The sequence below is a fragment of the Mytilus galloprovincialis genome, chromosome 8, assembly GCF_965363235.1.
Source record: "Mytilus galloprovincialis chromosome 8, xbMytGall1.hap1.1, whole genome shotgun sequence".
NCBI classification, from domain to species: domain Eukaryota; kingdom Metazoa; phylum Mollusca; class Bivalvia; order Mytilida; family Mytilidae; genus Mytilus; species Mytilus galloprovincialis.
In genome coordinates this window covers 49,710,750-49,720,369 of record NC_134845.1, presented here as the reverse complement: position 1 = coordinate 49,720,369, position 9,620 = coordinate 49,710,750, and the positions used below count along the sequence as shown (strand labels likewise).

Sequence of the window (9,620 nt, the reverse complement as noted above, 5' to 3'; positions counted from 1 at the left end):
AATAGTCAATTGTTCTCAATTGACGTCGACATTTAAAATCAAAAGGTGAAACCAAGTCTGCGTATTGCCGTAATAAATTCATGGATTGATTTGGCCATAAAAAGACTCTAACATTTTTCGTGGATGCATGATAGAGTATAGTACAGTAAGTTTTCGGTATATTAACAACAGTGATTTTGGAAATTAGTGTAAATCGGAAGAATCTAGGTATAGATCTTCCTTTATATATTTAATTGTTCAAATGTGAAATAAATCCCTAAGTGTATACAAACATATTATGTAATATACAAATCGTTAAGAGAAATAAGTGTGTACGTTTATTCCGATTACACACACGTTTATTGATAGACATGAACTCACCAAATTGGTATTGATATCATACTTTCTTGAAAAAAACAATCAGATTGATATAAAACACATTATAATTAATTAATTTGAAGATTAAAATCATGATGCCAACTAATTAATTGTGTCAAGTCATATGGAATGGTTCGGAATAAACAGTTAAAAATCCAATTTTAACCATTTTTGCATTCGTTGTGAAATTACCAATAAAGCATGACTTTTCTAGCTTTGAAGAGTAATTCATCTCGATCTGCTTGAAATTTCTTGTTTCTTATTAACTGATGTAAATAATCTTACATCACACTCCAAAATATACTATGTTATACGAACACGATATGTTTATGTACCTTTTACTTACAGACTATTGTAAGTTTTCCTTCCCAGTAATTCGAAAAAACTTGTGATAGTTAACTTGATGTAGTTAATTCTTTTCTTCGGAAAACTATAAATATCATTGGAATATATTTCTTGTGGACAAGGAAGAAAGTAAAACCATGAACCATACTGTAAGGGCTAAATGTTTGGTTAAAATATTCCTTCAAAATATATATCAAATAGTATTTGAAATCATAAGTATTTACACATGTATATCCACTTTTCGACGCCTAGGCCACACACCTACATGTATTTGTAATCATTTGAACCTACCAGATGGATTTGAATCAAACTAATTTTTTTTGCAACAATTTTGCGAATTGGAATCGTATACTCTATAAAACGGACAAAAATCAAGTTACATTATTTACAATCGTTGGTGTATATAATTTAAAACATTAGAAGAGACAATGTATACATGTCGCCGACATAGCATAGCATACACCTTAAACATTTAAACACCAATTTACATAATTATTTCTTTTGTTTTATTTAATGCATGCATTTACAAATAAACTATAATCCTGTAAACAAAATCTTAAATGAAATTTGTGTTGTCTAGCTAATAAAAAGAGATAAAGTTTGATGTTTGAATTTGTACACACAAGGTCACTTTCTCTTTGGTTTAAACACTTTATACATTAATGGTATCTGTCATACACTGATGTATACAAATTTTTATGTTCTTGAAGTTTCAATTTTCCATTTATCTAAGTAGAATCTACTGATAAATTTATGTTAGAAGCACGTTATACACATTATTCGGTGTTTTTTTATGAAATAAATCGCAAATATTGAACATAGTGATTAAGCTCCTGAGTGTATTGTGGCGTTATCAAAACAATGGCTGTTATAATTAATGTATAATTTATCAAATCTAACTAAAGGTTTAGAAAGACAAGTAGCTCCTATGTTTGCATTACTGTATCGGCTTACATTTGAAGCCAATAATTTAAAAAACAGACTGTTCTTTCTAAGATGTTTTTTACAATCAATATTCATTGCATTTTTTTTAATAATCTTATTTAAAAAATACATATTGTACTTATATTATTTTTACATTTATTGTCAGAGGTTTACCACACGTTTAAAGCAATGAATAAAACAAAATACGTGGACGAAAAAGCACTAGCACATTTTGACAGATTTTACCGAAACCATGAAAAGGAAATAATATCAGCGCCAAAAGGGATTGATATTGTATTGATTCATCATAAAGTTGAAGATGGACCCAAGAGCAATAAGGAAAATGAGGAAGAAAGAAAAAATGAAGTCCGGGTAAAGCTTAGAAAAAAATTTAAAAATAAGTTGAGAATTGAAGGATTTGATGTTGAAGAAACTGTGCTTAACGACAAAGTTTATACGAAACTTCACTGTTCTTTTAGAAGACTCTGTATTGAAGCAGAAATGACACATCTACAAATGCCATTACTAGGAGTAAGTGACTTTCATTCATGTTATTGATTTTGTTTCTGACTGTTTATATGATGTTAAATGAAATTGTATGAAATAACTATTTTATGAAGAGTTTGAATTAGAATTTGGACAAAAGTAGTGAGTTTGTGGAATTTAATCTAAATAATACATAACAGTATTTTAAATTCAATACATTGTTAATTTATATTTATTCGCTAGGTAATTATTCTGCTACGTGCTGTGGTGATGTGAGTGATACTGAATGAACAATCTTACTTATATAATTTGAAAACAAACCGACAATGTCATGACAGAAACACGAACAAAAGAACTAACAACAATATAGTCAACACACCATAGAATACTAAAGATGTAACCTATTAAAACCGGGATTAATCTCATGTATTCCGAAGGTGTATGTGTAACCTACTCGATCTGTTACTTCTGTAGAGATAATTCCAGTCATACTCCCATATCAGCATGCAGACCACTTTCGACAATCGCACTGTGATTACGACTTTTGCCCCTCCCAAAAAAACCCTCTTAATGATGTCCTTAAGGGTTTATCTAAACATTACCACTAAGAACTCTTGGTTTAAAATCTGTCTTGTAAGCTGCAACTCCTGTCAACGAAATATTGATGGAAAATGCAAGCTCTAGAATATGGTTTCCCCTTGGAGATAAATACTCCATATAGGTGCTGCTGGAGTGACGCAAAACAGTTCACAATTGAGAAGCTATAGTTAGATTTTACGTTAACTTTTGTTTTGAACAAAACCTCGTTGTAAATTATATACATGTATTATAGTGCCAGTAATGGCTGAATGCTAATATAAATGTCATATAGAACTTTATGAATACTGAAGAATAAATAATATTAAATTAATCAATTGTATATATATATTTACAGCTGACGTATCCAGTTGAAGATCAAACCAATATGTGTTCCAAGTTTATATACAAAACGTTTGAAAAAGACAAAAGTAAGTCTGCAAACATCAAATACACAAGCTGATTTCAATGAGATACACAAATGAAGCATAAAGTTAATATGGCATTTGTTGAATTTACGTATTGTTTGCATTTGTTTCATTTGTTAAAAAGTAAGTTGATTCATTTCAAAATCACACAAAGAACAAATTTTAAGTGACCTGCTCGCTAGCAATTGATTAACCCTAAAGTATATATCTATCAATATATATCATAAAGTCATACATCAGAACATTATATTAGAGTGGTATCACTTTGATTCACTAGCTTCTGTTTTTTTGTAACTCTCAACTGCTCAAATCTAATAAGAGTACTTTTGGACTTAAAACAACGTGTATGATACTGTCTGATTATTACATTTGTTAAATTCATAATTATTTTTGACAATAAATGAATAATTTGAGATATGTAGTTATTATTAATTCAATATCAACACACAAAGTCTAACAGATACCTAAAATTAAAGCAAATGCCTTTACAAGATGTCAAAGTACTAATTCTCAATACATATTGTATTCTTGCACACAATATTAAATTGTATTTGCAGATTATTGGGCTTGAGGTTTTAAAGGTTATAAAAATACTAATCTTTTTAGACAATTGAAATGGTAATTCTTCGTCGCACTTGTTAATTGAAAGATAAATCCTACAAACGCGTGAGCATTATATTAGAATGTGATTTTGCACATACTCATGATTGCTAGATAGGCTATAGCCCATTAAGAAGTGCAAACGTCGCACATGACTTCATTTGTTTTCACTCTTTATTATACTTTGACAACGAAACATTTTACAATGCTTAATGTACCTGTTGTAGTATCTATGTTTGGAGTCTATTCAAATAAATAAAAAGGAAAATAACCAATCAAATTAAATCATTTTGTGCATCAGTTATCAATTTCCCACACCGTTTGTTTTTAAGACCTTGAAAATGCTACATCAACTTTATATAACGTCAACAGCGTTTGAGCACAAAGTGGACGAACAAGGGTTATGTCAACGAACGTTTTTATCGGAAAATATTAAAACATTGATAATAGATATTCCTTTTCAACTTCACAAATAATGCATTATCATCTTGAAAAAATACATTCAAGGTACTGACGTTGTTGATAATCTTTTCACGTTTTGCATTGTTCTATTATCTGTTTTCGTAAATTATTCGTTTTTATTGTTTAGTCTTTATTTGGTTATATCAGTTTGATGCTGCTCGGCACTTATACATCCTGTCATTGTGGTATGGTGATTTCTTGTATTCTGTTCGTTCATGTTAATCTGTGATTTGTATATGTTGCATTCCTCTGTTGACATATTTGTTTTTGTCATTGTGACTTAGGTCATATATCTTTATGTTGACTACTGTACCCCTTATTGACTTATTTACATATTATTTATGTTTGTGCACACTATGTGGTCAATATAAGTGTATGTACTGCCAAATAAGCGATATGTTAAGATAGCTATTTAACAAGGTTGAATTCACATCTTCTACACAAAGAACTTCAGGTATCTAGTTACCAAAATATTATAACAGAGATAAAAAGCTGTATAAACTGTTCAATCCGAAACTTTTTTATTTAATTCCTAAGGAAATAGTTTTACTAATATCATCATTCAAATATTTATGTTTTGGCCCCAGTCATCGTGAAAAAAGTCTTTGATGTCTGTGATGTATATTTTGATATAATGTTGATATAATGTTGGCAAATTAAAACTGTTACAGTAGTATATAGGTTAATAATGAAAGAAAGGGCAAATGTGGCCTTTAATATGTTAGATATTGATAGGGCGTCCTGGTAAGGTAACTCTTTTATCAAGTTCTTGATAATCTTACTTTTGTATGTTTTAGCTGTTCATCCAAAATCTACCAGATTCAAGATGAAGAGAGTACATCTATTCGAGAACCATTTAAATCCTTCCAAGTTCTTTAGACCAGCAATCAGGACATTACTGGTATGATTTAAATAATGTACATTCCAAAATGCTCGTTGATACCAATTTGCATGGATACAAACATATAAATTATCTTATGGAAATGTCTGATGTCGTGTCTTTGACAACCAAAATATGCACAACGAGTTGTTTTACTGTAATTACAAGGGGTATGTTTCTATTATATTAACCTTAATCCCGTAAATATGTTTTGTCAATGTGACCCACCGAACAAGCTATTCACTTGATTTGTGCTTACATGATGAACCCTGCGACGGTTAAATCTTTTCATCTTTTGCATGCGTCTTTATCAATTATAGTAACGGTCAATTGTGACCTGTCATCACTTATTCAACTGTTCATTTTACATAAAAATACCAAAGTAATGACGAACACGTGATTTATTATCTATATATTTACTGTGATGATGTGGTTACTCAGTTAACTCCTTTGTTATAAACAGTTTTGTAATTGATTGGTGTACTTGCAACATGACCCAAAGAGGAATTAATTTTGGAGTTCAGGTACCATAAAAGAAAGTAAGGTTTTACTCGATAGCAGTAAATGAAAGGGTTTATCAACATGATCAATACAAATGGTTTCATTGTGTTCCTTTTCTCAATTACCGTGATACTTTCTATATTATACGTGGAGCAACAACTCTCATCTGACTAAAGATTCAAAGCGACCACTAGCACTGGTTGAAAGGTGTTCGTTTTCTTCCAAGTTCGATCATCCTTTTATATATGTGAATTAACGAACAATAACGCCGGAAATATTTAATTAAATCGGGCAACGACATCTTACAAATACCATGACAGTCTTAGCTGTTCTGATAGTTTCACTGTTGAATACAGAAACAATGCTTGCATTTAGCCAGCAAAATGTTGCATCGAGCTTTATCAAAATACGGAAGTATGTACAAATAAGGCAAATAAATAAGATGGACTACACATATATTTAGTTTAGTTAATAATAAAGAGTTTAAGTTTGGTTGCTTTAGTTTAACGCTGTCAATTAGATTGATAGTTAAAACTACAATACCATGTATATGTTACAAGTACATAACTATTAATAATACCTAAAATAAACAAAATGAACATTTATTATTTTAAAATAATGCATGCAATATTCGCCACTAGTAGTACGGTGACCAAGTAGGGAAAAGTCGCTTATTTAAGGATTTTAATCGTCATTCGGACTATACGGCTATAAATCACAGTATTGGTAGTTCAAAGGCTAAACTTAACAATTTGACTTGTCGTCAAAAAATCGTAACGTGTAATTTTCGTAAAATGGGCTTTGAAGTACGTTAGTATACTTGAACTAAAAATCGACTTAGAAAAGTTTTGAGGTCTACGTTGTAATATAAAATCCGTGATATATATAAAGTTTAGCAAAATTAATCCGTTATTAAAGAGTTTATGTAAACGATTTACACTACGAATATTTTGCATTTAATAGAGTACGTTTCAATTCAATTTCAGCATTTTTTTTTTAACGCAAAATGTAAAATATTTAACATTTATATGATATTTCATACCTTTGTTAATCAATAATATCAAATTAATTTATCTCAAAAGCATTACTTTAGCAATTCAAGCAAGACACAAGTCCCAACGCTCATATGACGGAGCTATTCGAAATTCTTATATATGTACATACATATAAGCAATGGGGATGTGCTGTTTCACTTACATTCAAATACTGGGATATGTTCCTTGAAGCAGTAGACATTTTTGGCAACTTCGTCGAGATCGTCATCTCAAATGGTACCTTATGTTTTTTGTAACCAACCGTACCAATTACTGAAGGTGGATGCCAGTTTACATACTCAATATGCTACAACTTTCTGAGAATATTCGATTACCTTTTATAGATGGCTTCTTTGCTTTTAGACAGACTCCACGACATTTTAACGGTACATCGACCAACATGGCAACAGAAAAGACCGTTATAAAAGCTTAAAGGGGATCAGATGGCAAATCGAAAGTCTGCTCTTGTTAGATGGACCCTTACTAGACATTTCCTAGAATTCTTTAGTCTTTAGTCGTGTAACGCTGAAAAGAAAAGAAACAAAACCAACAGCAAATAAAAGAGATGAAAAACATGTTATTGCCATTGTTGACCATCTGAATGATCCATGATTGATACCTTTGATTTCTTATCAATATCTTTTCTATAATGCATGCTACAAGACTTTGCTCACAGCTGTCGAGGAAGGCTTGAACATGTCTAAAAATTTTATCACTAGTGCTCTTTCTTTAGATCAGTCAAGGAGTTTTCATAGTCCAATATCAAAGTCAAAAATAAAAACGTTTGATAACATGACCACAGAAACAAAACTGAAATATAAATCAGGGGAAATACTTTTAGGTCACATAAATCCAGAACTTGTATTTATACGTGCACTGATTTTGGCAAAATGTATGATGTTACCTTAGAACATGTGCTGTCGCACACTGTAGGTCCTATTCCAATGTCCCTTTTTCAAGATGACGGCACCATGAGATGTCTGATTTCGTGAAGCAATTAGAATCTGAAGTCATTTGTGCACTTTCGCTACCTTCCTTTGTACCATCACTGACAACTTACATCAGAGATGGTACGGCATTGGTTCAATGTATTGATGTTTAGAAAGGTAAAAAATTCGGTTACCTTGTAGCTGACTTTTAAAAAAATATGTCCCAATAAATTTCTATGGCTCACACAGCACCAGATATTTTTGAACCTACGACATGAACAACTCTATAAAGTCTGCCGAAAGGGAACACCAAACAAGACTACTGCTTCCATCAAAGTGTATCAGATTATTTAGGGGAGAAGTATTCCGGACTGGAAAAAAATTGACAAATCCCCTATGATTCCACCTGACGTGAGCTTTACATAGCCAGACCGTTTGTAAATTCCGAAACTGTTAAATTTATTTATACCAACACAGTTAGTGGCTGTCGTAACTTGTTTAGCACTCAAGAGGAGGCCGATATTTAATGCCTTAAACTTTGACACGAAGTTTAGAAAATGGGAAAGAGCGGAGGAACAATCATACGGACATCTAATACAAATGTGATTGTCCTGTTTGTTCACTACTATAAATATGTAACACATACAAGCGAGTGGTTGGTGCAGATGGGGAACATTATCAGTGTAAAGAATGAGCGAATATTTTCACCCATTCACTAAGTATGTATCTGTCTTTCCCCAACAATTTGTAAACTATTGCCTGCTGTACACGCACTTACCCGGATGCGACACAACTTCGTCTCTGTTTGTGGTAGGTTGACAAACTGTCTACGAAACTTCGATGGACAAGCACAACTATTTCAGTGGTTTCGGTAATATTGACAAAGATGAAGCCCTTGTTTGGGCATGAAAGTTAATTTCAAAGCTTTATGATTAGAAAAAACTCTTTAAAACCATTCCATCATAATAATTATCCAATACGCGTCAAGCTTGCCACTAGTAAAGACGTAAGTTTAATCAGCTACATGTAACCTCCCTCCTGTGAGGCGGCACTGAAACGGCATGTTTTACGTTCTTCGATTCAAACTAAAAATTTGGACCGAATTACACATTGCTAACCCCCCTATTCCGTCAATTTTACAATACAGTTGGCGAGAGTTTACTGATTCATTACACCTTGCATATTTTAAAGGGCATATGTCAATAGAAATCTGTAGGATCTTGTGTTTTCATTGAAGGGAAAATCTTCATGTGTTCACAACAAAACTTTACATGTCCGGAGCCTTGCTCCTGTACAGGAACATAATTATGTAGAAATTTTAAATCATGTTCCTTGACAGATGAACCAGAGGATACTCTTGGCATAATTCTGTTGTGTTGATCTCTTTGATTGGATTTTTGAATTGTAACGGTTTTCGAGATAAAGACTGCTTTTCAGTTTTAAAGAATTACATGAATGAGCTTATGCAAAATACGCCTTCATGATTGTAGGCTTCAGGTAAAATAATAATATTATCCTTTATTGCTTAGGTTGAATGTCAGCCGGCAAGGTAACTACTGTAACTATAACAGAATATGTGTATAATAGATCAAGTGTTTGAAAAAGTCAAATTTCCGGAATAAATCGGTTTCCTAATTCATTTTTTTTTACATTTTCGAGATATTTCATTGTTTACCGATTTGAAAAAACGTATGTATCTGAAATTTTACCTAAATTGATGTATATATCTTCAAATTTCAAAAGTATGGAGGAAAAAAATTAAAAACAAAATTTGATCTTTGATCTTATTTTTTGCAAAACCGTTACCATATTTCTTTTTGACGACATCGATATTTTAAAAGTAATCATTTTTCCGAATCCAATGATAAATAATATAGCCATATAGTATGTTTGACGATTAAATCTTAAATATTTTGGGTCTGGTCACCGTACTATAGATGCAAAGCAATAAAAGTCAATTAGTTTTTTTTATCATTGACAGGTTAATAATATTCTTATCCATATGAACCTCATTAATGATGTTAAAAAAGATGACATTAAGCTATTGGATAAAGATGTTGATGGGAATTGTTTGACAAGAACATTTTTTAACACAGGT

The 9,620-nt window shown here is 31.5% G+C and overlaps 1 long non-coding RNA gene across 1 annotated transcript; it reads left to right on the top strand.

Moving 5' to 3' along the window:
- Positions 1 to 1,801: 1,801 nt before the first annotated feature.
- On the top strand, positions 1,802 to 9,620 carry LOC143043350 (uncharacterized). The gene is made up of 4 exons (XR_012968329.1): positions 1,802 to 2,157; positions 3,047 to 3,119; positions 4,976 to 5,079; positions 9,504 to 9,620. It is a non-coding gene; the product is annotated as an uncharacterized LOC143043350 (long non-coding RNA).